The following is a 27,544-nucleotide window of genomic DNA, read 5'->3' as shown; positions in this document are numbered from 1 at the left end:
CCAGGCTTTCTTCAAGGTCACCCTGGGGACCCAGCTGTGTGGGGTGCCCTACAGGGGAGGCCTACAGCAAAAAACCTGAGGAGAACCTGGGGTATAGACGCAAGAGCTCAGAAAGTGCTGCTCTGGGGTCAAGGGGAGGAAGGGGGTCCTGTTTATTCCTAGGAAATGAAACCCCCAGAATTCCCAGCCTGCTGTGCTGCCTTTCAAGCATAGTCTGATGGCAGAATTTAGACTTTTGGGTCACTAGTTACAGCCCATTGATGTTTCAAGGACACAAGTGTAAGTCATACTTTTAAGGTCTTGAGAATGGAGAAACATTTGTCCTTCAGTGTGCAGTTGCCTGAGCTGTCCTTCCCGGAACTGTCCCCGGTTACCCCTTCCACCACCCCCACAGCAGGGTACAGGTCCCTCCCTACTCTGGGTTCCCGCTTCACCCCATGGTGACCTCTGCCTCTGCATTTATTACATCATATTGAAATGATGTGTTTGCTTTTCTGGTTTCCTCAACCAATTATAAGCTTTTAGAGGTCAGGGATCCTGCTCATATGACCAGTTTTGGTGATCCCATCTGTCCTTGTGACCTACGGGCTTAGCAAAGCATCTGGCAGGTGTTCAGTCAATGTTTGTGGAATGAATTAAGGCATATCCAAACTCTAGGGAGCCAAGAAGCCATGACAGAGGTAAAGAGGGTCCACTGGACCTGCAGAATCCAAGAAGCTTCAAGCCAAGAAGATACAAAGATAGATCATAATAACAGCTTTGCAGGAAATCTGTGAGTCCCTATACAGGCATTAAGCATTCCTTAGACGGTGTTTCACCCAATTCCCCTATAACCCTATTAGGTTGATAGTATAACCCAACTGCTTCCATGTAGGAATACAGCCCTAAGAAGATCTTCATCAGAGACACTCTCTACAGATCTCCTGCTCCTGCCTGGAGTGATACCTGAGGCTTGACGGGTTTCTGTTTCTGAGCATTTTCAGAAAGAGGGGGAGGATAAGGGAACACTGCTGTTCATCGCATGCCCACCTTGGATCGGGGTCTGGGCTGGGTGCACACCACACACCCATTTTCATTTATGCTTTTAGGAATCCTGAGGGCACTCTATTGTCATCCATAAGAATTTAACAAATGAAGAAATCAAGATTTAGGAGATGAGAAAAAGTGGCAATGAGCTCAGGCCGCAGGCAGGTCCACAGAACCTGATATATAGCTGGCACTTGGTAAATACGTATTGAATTAAACGGCCTGGAATTAAACTGAATATTCTCTACCCACGACATCAAATTCTATTTTAGGGTGCCTTGTTTCAGCAGGCCTGGCAGAGTAGCGCCCTCAATCTGTCTTTAAAAGGCTGCAATGAGCCCCAGGAGCCATTTGGAGAAGTGGGAGCAAGAAGTGGTACCTCCCACATGAATGACTGTGTGCGGTGGTCATGGATTTGGGTTGGGGCTGTGGCCCGTAGGCCGCAAAATATCATCAGCCTTGTAAAGGGAGATGTATTTATGCAAAAGTCTTGCCAGTTGGACTGCACAGGGCTCTTTTCTCCCAGAACACCTTAGCAAGGCAGTTCTGGTGGTAGCAAGGGTGGCTGTGAGCCAGCTTCGAGCTATGTGCAGCCCCCCGCCCCGAACATAATTGGAATGTTATTTATTATATTTGACATAGCAGCCTATGGCACTTGGATGCCTGGGTCTCCAGCAGTGGTCCAGAGAGGAAAGGGGTAATCATGTTAAATAACTGAAGATAATTTGCTTTTTAAAAAAAAAATGTGCATATTGGTTGTCTCTTGCCTAGAAATATCTCTCAGTGAGGGAATGATAATTTTGGATTTCTGTAGCTAGCTTGGAAACTAGTCCTTATAACATTTGCAGTTGGTGGCAGCAAAAGTCTGTGTAGTTTAATATCACCAGATTTAATATTTTAATTGGAACATGAGCTAGACATTCCAGTGCATGAATCTCCCTGAGAACCTTGCCATCCCCTTATTCACTCAAGTAATCCAGTCATGGAGTTGTTTTATAGTCAACAAGAAAGTCAACTGGAGGTTCCACCCTTTGGACTATTTTTCTCTTCTCTTGAGTATGTCAAAATGTTATAAATGTCAGTTATTCCCATTCTCATGGCTCCAGCGGACTCAGTAATCAGTAACTTCCCCAGCTGCATAACAAATGCAAGAGAGAGGAGAGCTTAAGAACTTGAAAGCAGTTACAGCCAGAACAGTTCACCCCTTTTGTTTCTGCACGTCTTGTGCAAAAGTCCTTCCCTGCTACTGTTCCCTGGGCGCCAGAGTCTACTTCCCCTTTAGAAGCAAGCAACAGCTTGCAGCAAGCTTTTGTTGACACAAATTCCATGTTGCCTGGTGCTTTTGTTTGTTTCACACATAATTCACATTTTTCTATCTTACATGCATTTTTCATGGCCGGTCCTGAAGCAATGTCCTGGCTTCCATCTGAGACTCCCCGTCTGGGGTCAAAGCCCTTGCAGATAACTGGGTTAAGGGTGTTGATGGAACACTCAGCAGGATGGAGCTGACATATTAGAAACTATTATCCTGCAACACAGAGATTAAGAATCACCTTAGATCAGACTCTAATCCAAACCAAAAAAAAAAAAAAAAAAAAAATGAGCAATTGCTCAGGTAGCCCAATCCTAAGGACACAACAGAGAGTAAGTTTGCTGCTTTTCTATTCTTTTCTAAAAGAGTTTTTAGAAAACTCAGAGTGGGAAACAGAGGGAAAGTGTCAGTTTTGATTGAGTCTTGGATGGGACTCCAAGGGAAGAAGGAGAAAGGGAGGACAGAGAACAGGAGTAGGGGACACACTGGGTATCATCAATGGCACAAATGGCATTTGTAAGACTTGCCAAAACTTCTTCAACCATTAAGGAAATGCCCTGAAATTGAAGACCACTTTTCTATCTCCCAGCTCAAGGATGCTTGAAGAGAACTTCTAAATATAGCTTTTTTACTTACAGCACTGACTTCAAAGAAGTTAAGAATGCCAAGACTAAAAGAATCCTTAGAAAGACTTATTCCAACTTTCTTCATAATGCAGGGCTCTATTCTGCAGCATCTCCAACAACACAGACACTCCATTAATAGTGGAGTGTCTATGTAAACTCACTGTTTCACAAGGTTGTTCATTTCCTTATTCAACACTCCTTTGTGACCAAGTTCCTCCTTCCACTTAGACAAAGCACAAGATTCTGTTTCCCATCAATGAGTGTATATTCTGCCTTAAAGTCACAAGGAACAAATCCCTTCCTTTGAACGTGGCTAGATTGCATGATGGTTATCAGAGTAGGTTTTGCACTCATTCTGTCCTGAGTTCAAACCCCATCCCTGCCACTTATGTAACTTTGAACAAGTTATGTCAGTTCTCCAATTTTTAATTCATCTGAAATATGAGCACAATAGCTGGATCTGCCCCTTTAGTCAGGCTTGCCTATGAGAGGGATGATGGTAGCAGGACCACCTGGCAGAAAAGAAGTACCAAAGCATGAATCAGGAGATCTGTGTTTTGCCCTAAGTGGTCTGTGTGACCCACGCAAAGCTTCCTACAACTCAATCCTCCCTTTTCTAAAATGTTACTCATAACACTTGCCCTGCCTATTAGCATCTGGGTGCTAGTGTTGAGACTGAATGCAAGCATGTGACTTGGACATTCGTGACCTGTAGACCTATGGTACAGCAACAGTGCAGGAAAACATTTGGTACCCAATGACAAAACTGTGCCTGTGTTATCTGAATGAAAGATTAGGAATTGTGGGTTGAAGAGGCTTTCTAGATGATGTTTACAATTCGGTAGGCTATCTGGAAGAACAAAGTCCATAGAAGCAGCAGGCCTGTGCTGGAGCTCCTGGAGAAGGAGCTGAGGTATAGGGAAGGATTTAGGTGTTACCTGTTATTAAAAATAAAAAAAAAAAAAAAACTAGAAAGGCAAGAGTGATGGGAAGAGCACATCACTGGGCTCCAGAAAGTGTATAGTGCTTGTCTCTGGGATGCTGATCAAAGGAACTTCAAGCAGAGGTGAGCAAAGAAGGCCCTGGTATTCTGAGAGACGGGGCTGCTTCTCAGTCAGCTTCCTTCACCTTGCTCTGATTGCCCAAGATTCACTTGTTCTTCAAGACCACACCCTACGTGAATCTTCCCCTAGAAAGTCTTCCCTCAAGTCTGGAACAATGAGGACTCTACCTCTTTTCTAAAACTTAAGCCATAAGAAACTTAAGTGTAGAAAACAAACAGAGTTAATGGAGGGATGTGGGTGGGGGCTGGGCTAGACGGATGATGGGGATTAAGGAGGGCACTTGTGGTAATCAGCATGGGCTGTTGTATGGAAGTGATGAATCACTGAATTCTACTCCTGAAGCCAATTTTACCATGTATGTTAACTAACTAGAATTAAAATTTTAAAAATTGAAATAAACAAATAAATTTCTAGAAGAATTTTAGTCTGTATGAGTCATCTAGTAATTATGAGTCTAAAAAATAACTTCTGGACAATGTACCTATTTCCATCTTAAAACAAGGTTAGCTAACATTTTACAGGTAGAATATATTAGGTTCTGCTACTCAGCCACCTATCATCCCCCGGGAGCATACATCAAATGTTACATAAAAGGGGGTTCCTGCTCATCTCCTTCCTGTTTCAAGCTCCTCACCCCGACTTCTAGTCTTGCTTAAATGTCTGAAATAGTGGCCAGCATCCTTTGCCTACTTTCTTGTTCTTCCCCCCACTTCTCCTTGGCAGCTCCTCTGCCAGTACACTGCCTCATGGAAAGATTTTCTACCAAGCTGGCTCAGGAAGACCCCAAAAATTTGGAAAGAAACCATGGGGTCCATTCTGTGCCTCTCCTTTATCTTCTCCCATGCTCATAGCAGAGCAGTCCTCAAGCTTGTCACTTCATAAAAACTGATAAGTTTAATTCACCTTTAAAGAAAATGGCAAAATGGTCAGTGGAAGGAGCACTGTATATGAGAATGGGTTGAAGAAATGATCCACCAATGGCTTTCCCTCAGTTACAAGAATGGGTCTCACACATGGCAGGTCTCAATAAATATCTGTTGGATAAACTCTGGAGAACCAAAGCAAAATGAGGAAGTATTGAACCCCCCCAAATGGAAAAGTGTGTAGGGCAAAACTAGGAGAAGAAGCACTTGCTGACAACGGAAAAATATTTCGTTAGACAGAACCTCTGCTGTTAAATTCCAGCTTGAGCTCACAATGCAACGTATGGCGGTTGTAACTCTCCTCCAACCTCCTGAATCTCAGTTCTCCATGACAAAGACCCTCCTCACACCGAGCTGTCCACAGCACATCAGGAAGGTTGCCAGTGGAGGTCAATAGAAGTTACCGTGGCTGACCATCACTTCTGTACCACCATCCACCCTCCCTTAGCCTAGGTCCAGATATTTCCCCAGGAACGCTTTCAGAACAGCAGACTCTGACCCAGTCAAAAGTCAATTTGCTTGACCTCAGTTATGAGTTGGCATTGGAAAACTCCTGTCCAGAGAGGTAGGGGTTTATCATAATGGGAACTGGGATGGATGAACAGCTCAAAGGACAAGAAGACACATAGGGCAGTGGATAATCTCTACCCTCAAAAGCTACAGTCATTCTGAGAAGCCCAGCACCCTATTTACCCTTAGTCATCATTGTGCCTACATTCCCAGCCCTGATATGCCTCTTTCAGATCTGTTCTTTTCTCATTTGTGTGTACCTATCACACACGGACCTCCTACACAAATGCCAAGCTCATGTTTTTGTTTCTTCTTATAACAATTATTTAAGAAGTGCCTTCTATGTGCATGGCATAGCACTAAGTACTTCTCATATTTTGTATCAGTCATTGCATCAGTGATGGTAAGATGACTATTGTTATCTCCATTGCACTACTAAGGAAACTTAAACACAGAGGAGCTAAGTCACTTGGCCAAGGTCACACAGATCATATAAAATTAGATTAAAATCTACATTTTCTGAAGTTAAGACCGGTGTTCTTTTCTTTGTATCATACTTACCTTTAGCAAGTGTATAATAATACTTAAGAATTTTAGATAATAGTTCTTAATTATGAATAATTATGAGTGATGAATCCTATAGTAGGGAAGATATACGATTTATATATTATATCCAACTCATTAATATATCATTAATATAAATCATTAATATATCTTAATATATTTTGGTCCTGAGGCTAAATATGAAATTTGTTTCCATTTTGTATCTTGCCAATTATTCATTTGTCCTAGCAACATTTCTGACATTGTTTCTTTCCAAACATCTGCTGAAAGATACCTTTAATGCTTTCCATCTATTTCTAACCCCCCTCCCCAAGCCAGTACAACATTACTCTTTCCTTCTCCCAGTTGTAGCCCACGGGACATGTACGCAGCCTCAGTGGTGGTAATCCATACATATTAGGGGTTCTGTGAGTTTTTTCTTAAGTTCTAAATAGCACAAATTTGGACTTAGTGAAAATAGAACCCGTAGTTATAACCAACACATACCATCTTAGGAAAGAGCAGAGTTTCCGGGGAGTTAAGATGAGATCATGCAGGTGGAATATTTGGATCTCTACTTCAATCAGTTTTGACATGAGTCTGGGAATAAGTGGCTAATTCTCTGGCCCGATCATCTGGCCTACAACCTAGTGGGTTTCGGATATGTGCAATTTGGGCTGAAACAATCCAATGTGTCCAATAAAAACAAGAGCTTAAAATGGGAGACACTGACATCAAGTAGTGTGAAAACATGCTCTGTTCCAATAAAGACAGCTGAAAAATTCCCCCTTTTGTAACACTGAGCACAAGTGATGACATATTTGGTCTCACACTGAATTCATGAAAACAGAGATTTTTTTTGCAGAGGATGAAACATCATTCGGTGTCCTCTTCCAGCAACAAATACTAGCATTTCACAACAGGTGAACTTTGGAAACCTAAGAGGTCAGTGGAAGAGGACAATTTTTCTAAGAACTGAGTTTTGGGGTCCTTCTCAGTGTTTACCCCAGAGCCTTCTGAAGGCCAGTTTATTCTTCTCTATTGTTTCTGCCTGTTGCAAATTAAGTTTGAAATACCTTCTCCTGACATGTGGCATTTCACCTTGGTGCTCTTTCCCCATGGAAAAGTCTTGCCCATCTGTTTTGAGGCAAATGGGCATCAGAATCTGATTCCTCTTGGAAACTTTAGGACAGGACTGGTCATCAAGGCACATTAATCTCAACTAAACCTGCAACTGGACGCATGTGTCATGTCCCTCACTGCCTGGTATGCAAGTGTTCTCCCCATGCATGCTGCAGTCCTCTGGTTTGCTCCCCCTTCCCTGCACCCCCCAAACCCCCCATCTTGCTGCTGGGCAAGAGCCCTTAGCTTGTTTGCATATTTAAGTCTACATGGGTTCCTTTTTAGCATTTGTTTTTCTTGGCATTTCAAGGCATGATGTCCATTTTTGTTATGCCCTTGACAGATCGAATCCTAGTGCCAACAGGCCACAGTGAAATGAACACTTTACATTTATAGAAGAAATTCGGAATATATTTTCTGCAAAGCCTAGAAATTTCGTCACCTGGTGAAATACTGCAGGCAGGACAGTGGGCTTCCACTGTACTTATGTGACCCTCAGAACTGGCCCTGATCTTTGACTCTCTCTCTTTCTCTCCCTCCCCAACCTGCACATACACAAAAAACACACAGCTAATTAAACTCTGTTAAAAATGCCTGTTTAACCTCCATAACACAGCCACAAGCCTAGACCCTGAGTTTTGAGCACTGAAGACTCGCAGTTATCTTTAAACAGTTCTAAAAGCCTCAGAGCCCCAATTATTTCAACTCTGCCTATATAAAACATAGCGTAGGTTAGCTACACTCAGTTCTTTCTTTACAGATAGACAAATTTTCCCTAAAGATGAAAGGTTTGGGGGGATTTGGGGCTCAGCAATACATGTATTTTCTCACCAAAATATCTTACCTCCTGACAATTCTGAGACATGAAAGACTGCTCCCATACTCAGTTGTCAAATAACCATGAGTGAATATAACATGGCACCCATGAGACACCATGAGATGCCACCCTGCCTGTGCTTGAAAGCTACAAGTCCCCACAAGGAACATGAGACGAACCCCTTGCTCTTAGGAGACTATATCTAGTTGAGAAGGGAAATCCTAATACACCTAAAACAATCAGTGTACATTCTGTGTTCCACTTATATTCATGACCATGTTTGGTTACTTTCTCCAAATTTCTTTGGTTATGGAATATATTATAAAAACTCACAGAGGATAGTTCTGATCAGGTGGGGCCACATGGGGATTTCAGAGATGCCAGTATTGTGCTCTTTTGTAATCTAGGTGGGCACAACTTGTGTACTTGCTCTCTATCAGTTGGTTAAAATGTACATATACCTGCTCCAAAGTCCTCAAAATCATCTACAATGGTCTGAGAGCTGAGATATAACTGACTCTGTGTCACCCAACACTGTCAGATTTATCTCCCCCAAATGCAGTTTTTTTCCTACTACAGCCTGTGGAAGGACTGAGATGGGCTCTCTCTTGCTCAGGATATTACCAAGTTCCAGCTTCTCTGAAAGACACCTTGTAGGCATGACTTCACATCTGTAATAGTTAATTTTATTTGTCAACTTAGAGGGTGTTTTTGAATGAAATTACTTGAATAAGTAAACTTCGAGCTAGCAGATTTTTCTCTGTCATATGGATGGGCCTCATCAAATCACTGGATGGTATGACCAGAACAAACAGAAATCAGCCTCCCCAAGCAAGAGGGAATCTTCCAGCAAACTGCCTTTGGACATCAATGGTTCTCTTGGGTCTCCTCCAGCTGGTCCACAGTGAAGATGGACTATCAGTCTCCATAACCTCACAAGCCAATTCTTTATGATATCTCTCCATCTCCCCCTTCCCCTCTCTTTTGTTCCCTCTTTCTCCATGAAAATATATACATGTGTGTGTGTGTGTCCTCTATTTGGTTTCTCTGGAGAACCCTGACTGATAGAACATTCATTGCTACATACTAAATTATACCAAAACTCAGAGGCTTAAACTACAATTACTGTCACACAGCTACTGTGGGTCAGAAGTCTGGGCACAGTGTCTTCAGGGTCCCCTGCTTCAGAGTTTCTCACAGATTACAATCATGGTCTCTGCCAAGACTGCAGTCTCATCTGAACGCCTGCCTGGGGAGGGACCTGCTTCCCAGCTCCTTCGCATGGTTATCGGCAGAATTCAGTTGCTTGTCCCTACTGCAATGAGGGACTCAAGTTATTTGTTGGCTGTTGGCCAGAAGTTGCCCTCACTTCCTTGTCATACGGTCCTTTCCACAGGATGGGTCATGACATGGCAGCCTGTTTGATCAGATCAAGATTACAAGAGAAGCCAGAGAGAGAGGGCTAGCAAGAAGCACATCACAGTCTTTATAACTCAGTCATGAATATGACATCCCACCACTTTTGCCACATTCTATTTGTTAAAAGCAAGTCACCAGGTCCAGCCTAGTTTTAAGGAGAGGGCATGAATTCCAGGAGTCAGGAGTCACCAGGAGCCATGCCAGAAGCCCTCTACTGCATCCATCTGAACCCCTCTTTCTCTATTTTTTTGCATGAACACTCAATGCAGCCTTGAGAACTCTCAACTGGCACTCAACACAACCTTTGCCTCTGTCAGCCTATTATTCTACCTACAAAGCTCTTCTTTGTTTCTTCCTAGCAAATTGTACCCACAGCTCTGGATATGTATTTCAAAAGTTGTCAGTTATCTCATACATGTAAACACTTTGACTTTAAAACATATACCTGTACCTTTCTAGAATTGTGCTTCAAACTTCAGAAGATGTGCAGGTTCAGTCTAACAAGCCGTCATTAATTTCGTCAGAGGAAATGTCACTGGTTCTAACTTGATTAGACCATCGCTGCCAGGCAATGTGGGCAGTTTGCTGGGGAAGCATCTGGAACCAGAGAAATAGCCATCCTTATCAAATTTCCATTGCTAAAACCATAATGGTAGAAACACAAGTGTGATTTCATTTGAAGGGAAACATTTTCAACCCTCAAGAGAATGGCGGGTTTTAGATTCTGGGTTCCGCTTCAGGGCGGCAGTTGTGTTTTCTTATTGCCTCCCTTCCAGTCCATGGAGGTCGGGTCCATTTCAAAGAGAACAGTATTTAAGGCTGGTTTGCTGTATGGCCAGGGATTTGCTCGCCACTTCATCACAAAGGTATTTATCCTTCTGAGTAAAGTGAAAAAATGAAATGGTACCAAATTATGCTTGCCAAAGAAAGCTTAAAAATCCAAATGAAGGGTCAGACATATATGATTGCTATAATCCACAGGTTTCTCTCAATCCAATAAAAGAGAGGAAGGGAGAGAGGAAGAGCGAGAGAGAGACACCGAGTGGTAAATATTCAAGCTCCTAGTGTCAGGCTTTTAAAATAAAGTTCAGGGAACTAACAGTTTAATGTAGGGAAGTTAATTTTATTGCTGTTATTCACAACATCTTCCTTCCCTTTGTTTTTCTCGGGTTTATCAACTGGTCTACTTCTATGTCATCTTTCCAGATGAATAGAGGGTACAGAAATCACATGAGCCATCACTTTGAATAACAAGCTTGGACACCAGACCTCAAAAGAAAATGAGAATTCGGGGATACACATGCGCACAGACGCTCGCACAGCATTTTTCAACACGAAGGTATAAAGGTATGTATGGAGGAGTGAGAAGGATTCATGAACACTGACAGAATGAAGCAAGCAGCTGAGGCAATTTCTTTGGCTCAAGCAAAGTTTGAGATTATTTTTTTGGCAAGAATTACATCTTTAGGGATGCCTTAAAAAAAAAAAAATAAGAGAGCTACAGAAAGAATTAACTCTTCAGTTGCTTCAGAAACCTTCTCTGAGTTGTGGACCCATTTGGCACATCATAGGGTTAAGATGGGGGTGGGGTGGTGGGTGAGGACTGCAGAAGTGAGGAAACCAATCCTACCACTGTGGAAAAAGGTACCATGTTTATCACCAGTGTAAATAAAGCCCAATGACAACCAAGTACAGACAAGCACTGACATTCATTATTTTCTCTCTACCTAAAATGGAAACCACTCAGATGTAGACTGGGGAAGCCAACTGGATAGGAAGAGCAGTGGGGAAAAAAGGTTGGTGACAGGCTATGATGTAAATAGACTTGTTGAAAAATCATTTTGTCTTAGTCTTAAAGCCTGATTAGTTCTAGCATATTGAAATTTTTATAACTCCAGTGTGCAACCAAGAAGTAGTTCTGCATGTAATCTCGTCTTAATAATAGCAGCTAAGGGACTGTTAGATGAAAATTATGAGTGAAAAAGGTATAGATTCAGAAACAGCTGGTAGGAGGGATTACACAAAACCGTTCCTGGCCCCTTCCCTTCAACGATGGCTTCACACAAACCTAGGTCACCACATTTTTCTGGTGTTTCTTCATCTCTTTTCCTGAGAGAATTATAAAAGTAAGATCAGCATATTAAAATGGGTAAATAGGAGTCTTTTCTTCGAGATGTTATAAGTGGTTCTTTGCATATTGGTTATTAGAGTAGTTAGTTGTTGCAAAAGAAAGGCTAGTAAATCACTTCCTGCAAAACTTCCTAGGGTATCAGACAAGCCCTGAGAAACTATTTATCCCAAGATAAAACACGCAGGATTGGGAAGTGCCATGCACAGAATGAGGATGAAATTCTGGAGGTGCTGATACTAGCTAAGTATCTGTGAGAAAGGTATGCCATTATAGCTATTCATTTACATTTTTATGAAATGTGGCTGCAATTTCATATCTATTATATTCTTGTGCTTTTGTATTAAATCCAATCAGAATTAAAAACAAAAAGAAATCGGTGGCATTTCCTACTTGACTCAGTGATGAGAAGGGGTGTAGGTAAAAATCAATAACATTTTTAAAAAACCAAATCAATCATCCAATAATCAACTGTCTTATGTTGAACAGTTATTATGAGCCTCGCAGAGGGTGTAGCAATTGAAATACAAATACTATTTCATTTAATACTCACAAAAAGACATGAAAAACTTGTTGTGTCTGTCTCATTTTACAGATGAGAAAACTCAGCTTTGGCCAAGTAAATGGTTTCATCAAGGATTCCCAGCTGCTGACTGCAGTACCGAGGTAGGAACCAAACTCTCTTGAGGGCCAATTCCTCCTAGCAGCCGTCCAGGGAAGACTAAAGCCAGGGTGCGTAGCCTCAACGTGATGCTCCTAGAAGTAGAGATTCATGAAGTCCTTGATATTATATATATAATGGGGATAGATGATGACTGGCATTTGGTTTTACGTGTTCTTACTTATTACAACCAAAATTTCCCTATTTTTTTAGTATTTACATGGATTCCTTATACTGTTTTGTTCTGTTTTGCTCTGTTACTGGTTCATGAAATCTAAAATTCTTAGCACTGCTGATTCAAAGAGACATAGTGTTTCTAAATAATAAGAATTAGGCACAATGGTAGGCTACAAAAATAGCTAAAATCTTCCATTCTTCTCTGTATCCACATCAGTTTGTCTTTATGGTGTGACTTTGTAATTCCTCTCAATGAAGGCTAGAGGTTATCTCCCCTCCCCCATGGATCCGCTGGGTCTGATTTGGCCACACGTGCTGTGGAAATAATTGGTGTGCCAGTTCCCAGTTCAGGTCTCAAGAGACTGTGGTTACTTCTACTTTGTCTCTTAGAAACTGCAACCACCATATGAACAAGCTCAAGCCTACAGGAGAAGAGAAACCAAGTGCCCACATGCCTCCACCACCCCAACCACCAGCGATCAGTTATCCCCCAGAAATGGAACCATCCTGACTACATGTGAGTGAGCCCAGCCCAAATCACCAGCCCACAGGATCAGCAGGTGAGTAAATGGGTGTTGCTTTAAGCCTCTAAGTTTTGGGCTGGTTTGTTCCATTGGACGGTCTAACTGATACAAGCACATTTAGATAGCATTAGATAGAAATTGGAACAGATACAAGATAATCTTGTCATTCATCAGAACTCTGAAGCCAATCTTGGATTAATTCCTTAACATATACATAAAAGGTCATTTTGCAATCATCTTTTCTGATCTTATTTAAATGTTGAAGAGATTTAGATACACATTGTTTTGAGAATTATACAAGCTCACACATCTAACTATTGGTGGAAATAAGTCTAGAAATCTCAAACAATAGAACTATTGATCCACATGCCCTAAGTGCACTAACAGTGTCTATCAGTCTTTAAGTGACATTCATCTGACACTGTGTGTGGAACCATCAATTACTTCTATAATAAATGAGGAATAAATGAGGCTCCAGGAGATGTGTTTTGATGATCTGATGAAAGGAACAGAAACTCCACTCCTCATGGGCCAACCTACCCCCATTTTAATTTAGAAATATTTTAGATTGTCAGTCTACCAGAGTAGCTAGGAGCTGGCAGACCCCAGTCTGGTGAACATGGGTTCCTAGTCCTCTCTGTGCTTGTTATGGCCCTGGAACAAGTCCCTTTCCCACTCAGCAGTTCAGATTCCTCATCTGTGAGGTAAGGCGGCTGGACGCTGAACTTTATGGCCCTCCCCATTCCAGCAGCATCTCAGGCCTTTAATCTGGTCACTCAAGGCTTGGAAATGAAGCCCCAAAGATAAATGCATTAAAACTCTCTGGAGACAGAAAACCTGGTATCAACTTTAGTAAAGTTTAGCCTGCTGCTTTTCTGAAATCCAAACAAAAGAAAATTTGGTTTACAGGTGTTATTGTTATGGGTTACTGTAGGTTATTCTTCTAGAAATAAGATTTCTACATCTTTTTTCACTAAGGTTGCCTTTGTGCACACTAGGATCGTGGTTTTCCATGGTCAGTCATTAAACGGATTCTGCGACTTGAGTTAAAGTGTATTCAAGGATCCACATGGAAATAAAACCAGGCACATTGCAACCTCTATTGTGATATTTATCACTGATGGCGCTCACGTGACTTCAGAGCGCCATAAAACTCTGGAGGGGTCGCCTTCGCTTAATGGCGTCCTTCCCTTTCACTCACCAGCCACTTCTTATTGCAAACAGCTGCTTGGAAACGAAAAAACATTTTCTATTTCCAAGGGACATTGTTGGCTCTCAAAGTACTTTACTCATTTTATTTAACAAATGTTTAAGTTTAATCAAATTTCTAATTCCAAAAATGAGCCGATCTTGCATTTTGAATCACTAGCTCATGAGACCTGTACATTTCAAACAGTATAAAAGGAATCAAATTCAAGAGCCAAAAAAAGAGAAGGAAAGAAAAAAAAAAAGTGAAGTCTGTGGCTTCTATGGCGTTAGCTCACTCCTGTGATGTTTCTGCCACCCCCTTGACCAGCTGGCTTCTTCCCAGGCACCGATTCTGAGGGGACCAAAGACCCGGCTTATAATGAAGGCTTCCCTGAGATCTAATAGAAAGTTCATTTCAAATAACCAAGGAAACTGCATCAGCACCAAAGTAAGGGAGGAAAACAAGCATCATATAAACTTTATTAGCACTCTTTATAATGAAATAAACTAGGCTTACACTTCTTTTGGAGGGGAAAATGATGAACCCAAAAAACGTACCGTAGTTTTACTTACTAACGTGCACTTGTAAAATGCATGGCCTGCTGCTTTACAGGCAGTAGCATATAAAATACTTTTTCCAGATGTGGATTCATAATTCTCCAAAGACTATAATAGTTATCATAAGATTTATGGAGGATAATTATTAATCACATTTTTTTCTCTTTTAGAGATCTGTTTAGTAAGATGAAAGAGAACTTTAAAACGTCATTTAAACCAAATGTAGATGGCATAATATCAAGTTACTCCTTTTGTTCAAATTATTTTTAATGACTTTATTTGTTTTACGGCCTCCGCAAGTCCGTACCAACTTGGTGGTAATGATCTATTCAGGAAATCTCTTAAGATTTTAAAAGTAAAAGAGCATGGAGCTATTTTAAAAATTAAATGAACTGAACTGTGTGAGTTGATTAGTGTTCATTTATTTGAGGGACATGGGAGCTACTAAAGCTCATTTTTTATAAGATCTGGAGGAGACAAATCTTGTGAAAACCCTAGCACACCAAACATTCGGGCAGCTTCTTCAACAGAACCTCAGAAACCCACGTGTGCCTGAAGTGCTACAAGTAACACATTGTTAAATAAAACACACATTTCAAACATGGATCCCTTTAATCTGGCTTAGATTATTAAAAACACAGCTGTTCTAAATCCATATTGACTACCTGAGTCACATGATGAGTACAAAAGTCCAAGCGACCCTCCTTTTGTCATCAGTTTATTTGAACCAGGTTCTGTCTAAAGCTTAACACTGCCAAAGGAGAGAGGAAAAAAAAAGTTAGTCGTGAACTTGAAGGGAGCTCATCAGTCCTAAAATAACTCCTCTCATATACCATCCCCCGATCTCCAACCCAGTGCTCCCCTGGCAGAGGTGCTTACACGACAACGGGTGTAGGCCACAACTGAATGAATAGTCAGCATATAGACTCGACTCTCTTCTTCCATCCAGACACTAACAACAGCCCCCAGACTTTCCTCACCTCTAACAGAAGTATAGTAACACTTACTTCGCAAGTTATCATACGTGCTAAAATAAAAGGATGCGTGTGATTCATCTATATCCTGGCATGTAGTCAGTACTCAACAAAGAGGAGCTACTCTAATGATCACGTGTGTAAGTGTGTGAGAAATTTGTCTTCATTTTGGAAGAGCAATACGTATTGCTCACGTAGTATTTATGGACAGGTGGGAAAATAAAAGGCAGAAAATTAACAGAAACCTTTGAGTCATTACCATGTATACTCCAGTATTCTAGGCTTTGTAAGGGGCAACCAAATACATGGTGAGGTGGGGGGAGTTTATGTGCCAATGTGTTGAAAATGTCAGCAGCATTTTAAAGTGCCAGCAATATGAGACCCTGAGACCAAAGGCAGACCTGGGTCTAAGTGCAATTGCCACGTGAAGGGGACTGGCAGCATCTCTTGAAATTCAGAAAAAGGGTTGAGAATGGATGGGCAAGCTATGAAGACTTCACCCAAGATGAACCTGAGCATAAGAAGGTAGGGTGTCTAGCAGAAAGGAACTCAGGAGCTTCTGATATTATCTAAGTGAAGCAGGTGCAGCTGAGAAACTTGAGCAGCGAGCTGGTGAGGCCGGGAGAAATGGCTCTGAGAACCAGGCTCAGCTTCTGTGTGGAGACACCAGATCTCTCTGAAACTCCCTGCAAGTGTGAGGAAGGCTGTGGCTAACATCGGTATCAGTCCCCAGAGGAGGAAATGTTCTACATCTGATGAAGATCAGGGTTCCTAAGGGAACTTGCTTTTCCATGAGAAAGGAGCTCCCCTCTCCTGCATGGAGCAGCCGGTCAAGAAAGCAGCCCACCCACCACGTCTCATGTATCCCTCAACTGCAACAGTCTCGGTGCTCTTGGCAATTCTCTCTCCATGAATCTGTCGCCCACACAGAACTGTGAGCTCCCTGAGGACAGGAGCTATTTTCTCTCTGTTTCCCCAAGATCGTGGATGGAGTTGTAACCTGGGAATGTCTGTTGAATGGTCTCATTCTTGGCTGGAAGTCCAGTGGTAATGGTGATTGTCCAAAGAAGGTGTTTACATACAAGGTTCTCATCCATGCAGAAAGTGGCACATGGAAAGAGGAAAAGAAGGTGGGAAGAACTGGAGTCCTGAAGTCTACTTGGGAGACAGATTAAAGCATTCTCTCATACCTCCTTAATTAGTCTAAGAGGGCAACCTGGAAGTGCTCACTCCCGGGACTCTTCTTAACCCACAGCTAACTGACCAAGGTGGCCTACTCAGTATCAAACCAGACTCCATCTGGATCATTTATCCTCCAGAGGAGGGACCAGACAGAACCAGATCATGAATGAGAGGCAAGGCATCTTGAGCACATGGCCCAAGAGCCCTGTGCCCTGAGAGTGCACATGGGCCTGACCTCTGCCTGAACCTTATAGTCCACAAAGAAGCATCCTTGGACCATGGGGAAATATGCTCTCCTACTGGGTCAGCTGTCACTGATCTGGAAAGCAAATGAGTGCTCTGTCTGCAGGAGATAACAGACCCTCCCTTGCTAGAGGGAGCAGGGCTGGAAGATGATCTGGGTGTCACCTGGGCAGTACACATGTAGTCACTGATCTACCAACCTGGAGGACCCTGTCCCAAGTATGAGGGAGAAGCTTCCAAATAAACTCAACATCTCTTCCAAGCCATAGCTCCTCCTTTCTTTACAAATGCTTCTTAGCTGAGACATGAATGAAAGCCAGAGGTTGACAGATGTGTAAAACAGTGAAGAAGCAGTAAGTGTGGGTAGCAGTAAAGGAAGCTTCATGGGATAAGCAAAAAAATACACCAGCTTTATATAGGCAATGCAATACTGGGCCAGACTGCATGGCTCAGAATACATGCATTATAGACTTTCGGAGATGACAGACAGAGCAAGGATTGGGTGGATCCTCTCTAAGGAGGTGGCATGCCATCCTTTCCAGAACAAAATAGCCAAGGAAGAAAACCACTGGACACATCACTATCTCCCTTTTCTAAGCTGGGGCCAGATCATGGCTCTCAGAGGAGTTCACTCTAGTTAACGGGTAGAGAGTTCTGAATGAACGGTCAGCACATGGACTCACCTTCCTTTTACCAGCCTCCTCCATGTCTGGCTCCTCAGGGAAACAATAGTTCACACAAATATGTGACATTTTGTCTCAGGCAGTATTCTTACCCCTTTGCATGAAATAATTCAATTGGGGGTGCCTGGGTGGCTCAGTCAGTTAACTGTCTGCCTTCAGCTCAGGTCATGATCCCAGGGTCCTGGGATCAAGCCCCACATTAGGCTCCTTACTCAGCAGGGAGCCTGCTTCTTCCTCTGCCACTCCCCCAGCCTATGCTCATGCTCTCTTCCTCTCTCAAATAAATCAATAACATCTTTAAAAAAAAAAATAGAACTAAATTAGCTCACAAGTACCCTGTGAGTTTACACTATTTTTATCCCCACCCCAGAGTCCAAGTACTATGAAGGTTGACAGACACCCTAGTAGGGAAGATGGAGTATCCAACTGTGTTTACCTTCTATTGGCAAAGGACCCCCGTCTATCTTCCAGGACCCCCAGAGTCTATTTAAAAAATTTTGTAAAGCTAAGTCTTAGCTCATCTCTGTTGAAATCCAGATAGTCTGTAAAGTTTGAGAGAATAAGTGGCATTTAACTCATTAGTCTGCACCTAAGACCACTGTATACTCTCTTCAGAGGCTTAAAGAACAGAAGTGAGACCAAAGGTGGGAGCTCAGGGCATAAATTTACCATCTGCAGTGAAATGAAATCTGATCCAAGGAGTTTCTACTTTGAAGTCTTCCTGAATCTGTGTGGGTTACAGGTCTGAACATATCACCAGCTTTGACAGGTGGCTTTATTTTTCATTTCAAAGAGGGGAAAAGAAAGGCAAGGAGACCAAGGGAACACATGCACAGTGGAGCTTTGAACATTGCCCTCTGAGCACTCACAGACGCACTCGACTAAGTTTGGGTCACACGTTCAGAAGGGCAGAAGCAGTTGGGCTTTGGTCCATTCCAGACTTTTCCTTCCCCCGTCACAGCACTGTGAAAGCAGCTGCTTCCCAGGTTCTTCCTGCTCTGAGTGCCCACCCTTCTCCTCAGTTCCTACTTGGGCTGCAAACTCGGCCCCCAGTTGAGCCTGTGCTCCTGGGGCTGGGCATCTTCTCTGTGACAGCAGCAGGCAAGAGAGAGCCCAACCGGAGGCGTAGCACTCGTTTCATAGCAAATGACAGCATTTCTAAAGATGAAAACTCAGCTGCCCTTCAAAAGCATCCATTCAGCCTATAGCCTGCTGGTTACAACCCTGAGCCTGTCCAACCAATTACCTTCAATATCCTGAGCCAGGCAGGACGTAGAGGCATGCAGATGGCCAATAGCTCACTCTGGGTCTATGGCCGTTAACATGTGATTTAAATCCTACCTCCTTCAAAAAGGATTACCTGTTCTTTACTCATGAAAATGCAGCAAAGCAGAGCCTGGGTGTTACCCAGTGCAAATTCAGGCAAACCCAAGCATGCCCTGGCCTCCACAAGCCTCCTCAGCAGGAGGTCCTCAGGAACCCCCTGGAAAAGCTGGTGCTGACCATCACCACATCCTGCATCGTGAGAACCCTTCAGGCAGGGGGGAACAAGAGAGCCTACTCCATGAGGCAGCACACTGGGTGGGAGAAGGAATTTCTTTGGGAAGACTGGATCTGGGGCATGAAATCAGACCAGGTGCATGGACCTATAGGGAAGGTGACACTCATATTATCTTCTAGCCCAGCTCCCTCTGGGCCAGTCCTGAGTCCTCAAGAGGACAGAGAGGGGGGTCTCTTCAACAATTGTGTGGCCAGAGCTCCGGTATGAGACGGAGGGCATCAAGGAACATAATTCATGGGTGTCCTCAGCTGAGTGCTGAAGGGCAGGATTTGGCTTTGTATCTTTAATAAATGGCATTTATTTGACATTTTTTTCTGATTACAAAAATAATGCATGCTCATTACAGGAAAATTGGAGAACATGGAGAAGCATGAAGGAAAATAAAAATCAACCAAAATCCCACCACTCTGGACATTGTGTTTTATTTACCCAAATCTTTCTTTTATACTGTTAATATACTTTTCAGAATAAAAATACTGTTTTGTAACCTATCTTTTCCTTTAGGAACATTGCAAGAAACGTTTTCCCTGTCAGTCTATATTCTTCTACAACAGGGACTAAGACCCATTCTGTGTACCTGTCATAATTTACTCAGACTTCTTGTTGACCATCAGTTTAGTTCTACTTTTTTATATTATTAAGAACACTGAAATGAACATCCTGTATGTACAACTTGTGTATATCGCTGATGATAGCCTTAGAATAAAATTTTAAAATACAACCATGAGAAAAAAGCATTTGCATTTCTTATTTTCAAGGTTTTTTTACTTGTTCTAATTTTAAATTGACTGGCAAATCCACTTGGGATTTCTCAGTTAATGCCCTTGGCTTCCTGGAGACTAGAGGTGACTCTGTGTCCTGGGTTCTGATGGCAGCACCTGAGGGTACTCTAGGAGTCCAGCTGCTGCCAAGAAGAAGCGGTGTTAATGTGCGATGTCATCATCCAGGGTGGCCCCTTATCTCATCACTGACCCTCTTGAATGTTCTTCTCCAGTTGGTAGTACTGCCAAGTGTTTCAGAGCATGGATTTGGGAAGGCCTAGGTTCGGATCTCTGCTTCTCTTATAATTTTGTGACCTTGGGGAAATGACTGCATCTCTTTTCAGTTTCCTCTTAGATTTGTTAGCGCTGTGACTCCCTGCTGAGCACCACCATCCAGACCCTGCCCGTTTGCAGTTTATGACAGATTGACTTATTTTATGATTGTGATCAAAGCTGCTGACTTTGCATTCTATGCTCTCCAGACAGGAGAAAATTTTACTGTATCAGAATTTGCTTGGTGTCGAGAAGTGAAACAGTGATGCGGAATCAGAGAAAGTCAGAGAACGCACCTTAGGAATCTACTAGTGCGGCTAGTTGAAGTGCAGCTTTGCAACAGGAGAAGCCAAGCCAGAGAGAGGTCAGGATCAGCCCTATTTGTAAATTTCCATCAACAGTCCTTACACTCTGGCTGTTTTCTAGTGGCCTCCTTCACCAGTATTATATAGCTCTCTAAAGCAACAGAGGGAAATGGGAAAAGTAAATGGCACGTCCCATAGAACTTGAAGCATGGAAGGATGTGATGTTTGACCTGCCAAAGGTCTTATGGGAAACAGTGGGAAGTGTGAACAATCCCCAGGGCAAGAGGGACGCGGTCTGTGGGCCATCATTGGCTAGACCTGGCTTTTTATGGGTCCCATCCTGGCATCATCAGGAGCTGAGGTAGGTTTAGCACAATTGAGCTCTCAGTTTTAAGCACACTGAATGCTAAAAACAAAACGGAAACTCGTTTGTTTAACAGTAGTTTTTTGGGTTTTTTTTTTTTAAGATTTTATTTATTTGACAGAGAGAGATCACAAGTAGGCAGAGAGGCAGGCAGAGAGAGAGAGGAGGAAGCAGGCTTCCTGCAGAGCAGAGCGCCCGATGCGGGGCTCGATCCCAGGACCCTGAGATCATGACCCGAGCCGAAGGCAGAGGCTTTAAGCCACTGAGCCACCCAGGCGCCCCAACAGTAGTTTTTAACTACAAATTCAAAGCATTTAAATCCATCTTTAGGGACACTTTTATTTCTAAACTTAAATTCAAGGGGAAAATTATCACATGGATCTTGACAGCATACATCCCAGTCTTCACCTCTGATCTCTTTTGAGCACAGAAATGCATTCAGTGAAACTGAGAGAACATCCCTCCAATGATCCTATCAATGACTTTTCAAGAATAACTGGAGATTCACAGTGCCCACAATCCTTTCTCCCTGGTGAAGAAGAATCCTGTGGCTCATCCTCATTAAAAACCCCTTTCCTGAAAATAAAATAGGATGAAATCAAAGAGGGAGACAAACCGTAAGAGACGCTTAATGATAGGGAGCAAACAGGGTTGCTGGAGGGCAAGTGGGTGGGGAGATGACTGGGTGATGGGGATTAAGGAGGACACGTGATATAATGAGCACTGGGCGTCGGATATAACTGATGAATCACTACACTCTGCCTCTGTAACGTAGAATAATATACTATATGTTAATTAAATTGAATTTAAATAAACAATTTAAACAATTTTAAAAAATAGATTCATATAAATTAGGCCCTATTTAATATGAAAATGTGAGAAAAGTCAATCATGAAATTTGAAGAATCATTCATTGACTGAATCCAACCAGACAACTGTAAAATTAATGATATGAAAAAAAAAATTCCCTTTCCTAGGAAATCAGGGCTAAGACATGCCTCAAGGGCCCACATACTCATTATTCATCCATTCACAACTTTTTCCTAAGGGCTATTCTAAGCCAGAAGCTGGATTAAGGCACTGGCCAACAGAACTGATAAATTACAGATGAAAGAATAAGATAGGAAGACAAGAAAAAAGCAAACTGATAAGCTGTAACCATTTTCACCTGTGAATCTCCATATGCGGGAGTTGTAGAAGCACAAGGTCCTTTATCCTCTGTGCAACACTGTTGCCTTCACACCAGGGGGAAGCTACTTAGGCTAGGGGTCTCGGTTGTATCTATGTTACCTATAGTTTTGATGGTGCCACTGAGTGTTCAGTAAGTACTTGCTGAACAGTAAGTACATCCTCTCTGAGCCATGAGGTCTTTCCCTAAACCTATGGATGTATTGTCTGACCCCTTCTGGAGCCTGGATCACAGCCTTCCCTTAGTCCAAACCGCCTCCTTCTGGGGCTAAGACAGCATTTCTTTTCCAAGCCTGACTCCCAGAGCCCCATGTGTCTCTCTGTGTCGCCAGCCCAGTTCATGCCTCCAGCTTTCAGCGAGAAGCAGGAGAAAAGCAGCAAAGTGTGTCTTTCTTTTTCACTTTCAGCTTCACAATAGAGTTTTAAAATCAATACTGAAATAGGAGCACCTCAGTGGCCCAGTTAGTTAAGTGTCAGACTCTTGATTTTAGCTCAGGTCATGATCTCAGGGTTGTGGGAACAAGTCCCTCAGTGGGCTCCACACTTGGCGTAGGCCCACTTAAGATTATCCTTCACCCTCTGCCCCATAACTCTCTAAAATAAATAAATAAATAAATAGATAAGCAATAAATATTGAAATTACCGATTGAAAGTAATATTTAAGGTAAATACTGAACTCACTAAATTAACAGGATAAAAACCAGATTCTGTTAATGTAGTTCCTCATTCCTCTCTCTCTTTTTTTTTTTTATATTTTATTTATTTATCTGAGAGAGAGAGAGAGAGCTCACAAGCAGGGGTAATGGTAAGCAGAGGGAGAGGGAGACAGATTCCAGCTGAGCACGGAGCCTGATGTGAGATTTGATCCCAGAACCCCGGGATCATGACCTGAGTCAAAGGCAGACATTTAACAAATTGAGCCACCCAGGCACCCCCTCACTCCTATTTTTAAGGAATAAGTTCAAGCCTTTCATTCTGGGCACTCATACGACAGCTAGAATTCTGGAAAAACTTAGGAAAGGCACAATACATAGTATAATTATTCCTAAAACCAAGCCCATAGGAAGAACATCCTTGTGACGCAGAGTAGTGTAAGATGAGCTCATCCAAAGGAAATGGAAAAAATGAGGTACATCAGGAGCCATTCTGGCCTAGCACAAACTGGCTTGGCTGCCACCAGCATGGAACAGTGGCTCCCATCTACGGGGAGCCCTCCGAGGCCCTGAAACATGAGTGCTACACACATAGTCTCAGAGAGTCCTCAGTAGCAAACCTATGGGTCATTATTATTCCCTTCCCACAAATGAGGAAACGGGAGATCTGAGATGCTAGCTTCCATATTTGTAGGTGACAGAGCTGGGATTAAAACCCAAGTCTGGAGGCGCCTGGGTGGCTCAGTCCGTTAAATGACTAACTCTTGGTTTTGGCTCATATCATGATCTCGGGGTCATGAGATCAAGTTCCACTCTCAGCAGGGAGTCTGCTTCAGATTTTGTCTCTCTGTTTCTCTCTCTCTCTCTCTCAAATAAATAGATAAAAATCTTTTAAAAAATTCAAGTCTCCCTGAGACCATCGCTCAAGATCTTACTATATTTAACTACTATATTATATTTAACTATATTTAACTACTGCTTTTTTTAATGCATAGGACCAGATCCTTTGATTTCTATAGTCCATTCCCAATACAATGGGTTGCATCTACTACAAAGCATGCTTTGGTTGTAGTTATTAATGATGCCATTGCACTTCATGAAAATGGTTAAAAACAATCATTACTTTTGATTAAAATGACATGTTTATGTCATTTTGTAAATATTATATTATTAATTGCTTCAGCACCTCTATGAGGTAGGCGTGTCCTTGCTTTACAGATAGGCAACCAAAGTTCAGAGAGTTTAATGACTTGTACATCTGTACACCCACCAGTGTTAGGTGGACCCAGCAGGACCCTGAGAGTGAGCCCTGCACAAATGCTGTGCCCTAGGCCTCTCGCTGGCCACACCCTAAGCCCTGCCCTAAGGCCCAGCCCCTACTAAATTCAGCTCTCCTGGTTATGCAGGTTATACTGCTTTCCATCCTCCTGTCAGATACCGGTGTTCCCCATCCACTGGGAAAGGCTGGCACAGTAAATTAACGAGAGCAAGGAACCCTGAACACAAATACAGCCATAACTCCAAGCCTTGGTGAGAGGCAGCTTCTTCGTGGGCTCTTAGGCTGGAAGCTTCTTGGAGACAGCAGCTGCGAATCAGTTATCGCCATACCTCCAACCTTGGCCTTGGCTTGATGCACAGTAGATACATGATACTTCTTGAATGACAAATGAACAAATAATCAATAAACACTTGTGAGTCTGGAGTTCATGATCTTCTTACCTAGTGGTTCCTCTTTCAACTTGTTCTCGGCATTTGGAGAAGAGAGAAAGAACCCCAGGGAGCCTTGCTGAGCCCCAGATCAGGCAGAAGGTAAGAGGGCTATATGCTGCCAGCTCCCCTTCCCAGCCTCCCCCCCGCCCCGACTCTCTGGTCTCCCTGCTTCTTGTTGACTCAGATCCCTGACCCCAGAGATTGCCCTCTGTCCCCTGGGAGGTGACTGGGGAGGTCTTTTACAGTTCCAGGAAACCATTCACCTCCACTTCCCAGTCCCAGATTATTCACTGGGAAAACTGGGCCCTTTTCATCTGGGATCCAGGGGTTGCCACATCCCCTGGAGAATGTTAAGATCCAATTTTATATAAAGAAGGGCTTCTTGTATTTCTTCTTTCTATTTTAGGGAGAAAGAGAAGGAATATTAATCCCAGTTTTCAACATGGATTGAAAATGGAGTTTTGCCAATTTTCTACATTTTCCCCTGTAGTTCTCTGCCAGCCAAGGTAGGAGGGAAACAAGCAGCCTGTGTTCCTGGAGCATTTTTCGGAGAACAGGAAAATGTCAGTGATTTGGATAATTGAATGTCTGGATTAAAATTTACCTATGCCACATCTTTGAATAAAAAGGATTTTGATTAACCAATAACAGCAAAGCAAACAGGATGATAAAGTAGAATTTCTGTCTGATTTAATGAAAAAACTATATTGATTGTATACGTAAGTAATGTTAATTGTGATCCAATTTAATCTCCTTATTGAAACATATCCCATAAGACCCTCTACTAATCAGGAAACATTTATTACTCTAGTTTGGGTTTGTAACTGGCCTTCTTGGGTTTTGTTACTTTTGACAATTCTGAGTTCAGTTTTCCTCTTGTCAGAGATTGCTGGCATCTATGAGGTTTCACCATGGTTTTACCTGAGGAAAGTTCTCCTGGGAAGGGCCTGCCAGGGAGTTATTTGTCAGGACCAGCCTTGGCCTGATGAACGTGATGAAGCTGCCTGGCTCTCTGGGTGTTGGGGTGGGTGTGCTGTGGGCATGCTGGGGGTGTGCTGTGGGCATGCTGTGGGCATGCTGTGGGCATGCTGGGGGCATGCTAGAGGCGTGCTGGGGGCGTGCTGTGGGCATGCTGGGGGCATGCTGGAGACACGCTGGGGGCTGTGGAAGGGGCTGGAATGTGAATGGAAAGGTCTTTGGACAGAATTCCAAGAGCAGATGAATCTCCACTTTCGTTTTGCAATCTTCAGTAGCATGGAGATCTTTCAGCATGCTGCTTTACCTGATAAAATTTTTAGAAGAGGTGAAGAAATTGGCTTGTGATGCAATAATTCCATCCGTGCCCAAATATCTTGTAAACAAGGAGAGCTTTCGCGTGCAGAGTGACGTTGCTTTCACGGCCTTCCAGGGGCAAGGCGGTGCTGAAGGAAAATGGTGACAAGGAGCTGAGGGAGTCTGACGAGGGCCCTTTCCTCTCATGGACCAGGAAACCCTGCCAGTCATTTGTGGGCACCTGACTCTCTTTCCCAGTCAAGTCTGGCCTCAGAGCTGGAAAGCTCTCCAGATGTTACCTGGGCAACACCATTACAGTTGGCTAAAATAGAAACATCTGCCTGGTAAGACCCCCCAGTTCCCTGAAGAGACCAGCAGAAAGTCAGTCACACCAGAAGGTGAGAACTTAAGGCTTCTACCACCTCAGCTGAAGGGATTGTGTCACTCCACTCTGCTGCCTCCGGCCTGGCCCCACATATTTACAGAGAAAACATCCGAACATAGCAGCAAGATCAATCATGCATCTTCAAGCATCACGGACAGAAGTCCCACCATGGTGTTCCAAGTCACTAGCCTCTGAGTCCCTTGTGAACTCTCTCTTCTCTGCTCCTCCCACCCCCTACACACATGCACACATGCATGCACGCACAGATTTGTATCACCCCAGCTCCTCTTCAAAACCTTCCTGGACCATGCCCACCACAGTAGTCTCTCCATCAGCTGAATTCCCAGGAACTCATTATTCTCTCTGCCAGAGAGTCTTCTCAGAAGAGTGGAAAGCTCTTAAGCAAGCACTTCACTGTCTTTCACAATGCCTTCCACTGAACTGGCACTTAGTTCTGGCTTTCTGGTTGACGGATTCATTTTGGTATAGTAAGTATGCACAGAGAAGCTCCTCCTCCTTCCCAGATGTTTCCATATGGATCCCCCTCCCCTAGGCCTTCTAGAGCCCAGGCATCCCTGCCCTGTTGGTCAGTTGTATGGCTGGGCATTAAAGTCATTTCCTCTGTTTCCTCAGTGGAAGCTAATGGGGTTGGGTGTCTAGTCCGTAAGAAACTTTTCCAGTGTTACCTGATAGGTTTATGTGATGCATGACTTTTCAAAGAGTCATTTAGTTAGTTCCTCAGGTGGTAGCTTCATGATTTCATTTTCAAACTTTGAAAGAAGAAAAGTAAGCTTTTTTGGTCTCATTAGTCTTTGTGGCTTGTCTTTATCTTGATTAGCCAAGCTCCTTTCTGCCCCAGGAAAAATGTAAAGCACTGTCCTCAGCATTGTCCTGGGATCTACCAAGGATTGCTCACCCCTGCCCCAGCCCCTTCTGCGGGGACTCATGCAGACGCCCTTCCTACTTGGCGCGGTAGGTAGAACTGCCTCCACCCACGCTAGGCCTCTGCCCCCCATCCTCCCCTGACCTTCTCTAGCACAGCTCCCCTGCCCTGTTGGCCACACTGACATCTGAGTGATGAAGGTTCTGAGCACTTTGCCTTCCGAACAGACCCAACTGTCTGATCCCCTCGACCCCCTCAGAACTGCTGCCTTTCATTTGAAAGTTTTATTGTTTTGCTATTTGTTTCTGTTCGTTTCCTATACACAGACCTCTTCTTCCCTCTCCATGACCTTCATGCTGAGATGACCACAGGGGCTTTCCAGACCTTTGCTTTCTCCACACCTACAATCCAAACAACCAGATGTGACTTGTATCTACATCTTCCCTCCCCCCCCAAAATTTTTCAAAATGAGAGCCGGAAAGTCAGCTAGACTGTCAGCTAGAACCCCA

The 27,544-nt window shown here is 43.2% G+C and overlaps 1 long non-coding RNA gene across 3 annotated transcripts; it reads left to right on the top strand.

The window, feature by feature from the left end:
* Nucleotides 1-537: 537 nt before the first annotated feature.
* LOC101676668 lies at nt 538-25,145 on the top strand. 3 transcript variants are annotated; one of them, XR_001178408.2, is made up of 6 exons: nt 538-772; nt 10,569-10,709; nt 12,086-12,156; nt 12,719-12,888; nt 24,192-24,594; nt 24,902-25,145. It is a non-coding gene; the product is annotated as an uncharacterized LOC101676668 (long non-coding RNA). The 3 variants fall into 3 exon arrangements; XR_001178409.2 differs by lacking the exons at nt 24,192-24,594; nt 24,902-25,145 and adding exons at nt 11,628-11,752; nt 19,588-19,643; XR_001178406.2 differs by lacking the exons at nt 24,192-24,594; nt 24,902-25,145 and adding an exon at nt 19,588-19,643.
* The last annotated feature ends 2,399 nt before the right edge of the window (nt 25,146-27,544 follow it).

The sequence above is a fragment of the Mustela putorius genome, unplaced genomic scaffold, assembly GCF_011764305.1.
Source record: "Mustela putorius furo isolate JIRA1106 unplaced genomic scaffold, ASM1176430v1.1 tig00537284_pilon_pilon_pilon, whole genome shotgun sequence".
In the NCBI taxonomy this organism is placed as follows: Eukaryota; Metazoa; Chordata; class Mammalia; order Carnivora; family Mustelidae; genus Mustela; species Mustela putorius.
The sequence above is the reverse complement of the archived record's forward strand: the minus strand, read 5'-3'. Positions and strand labels throughout refer to the sequence as shown.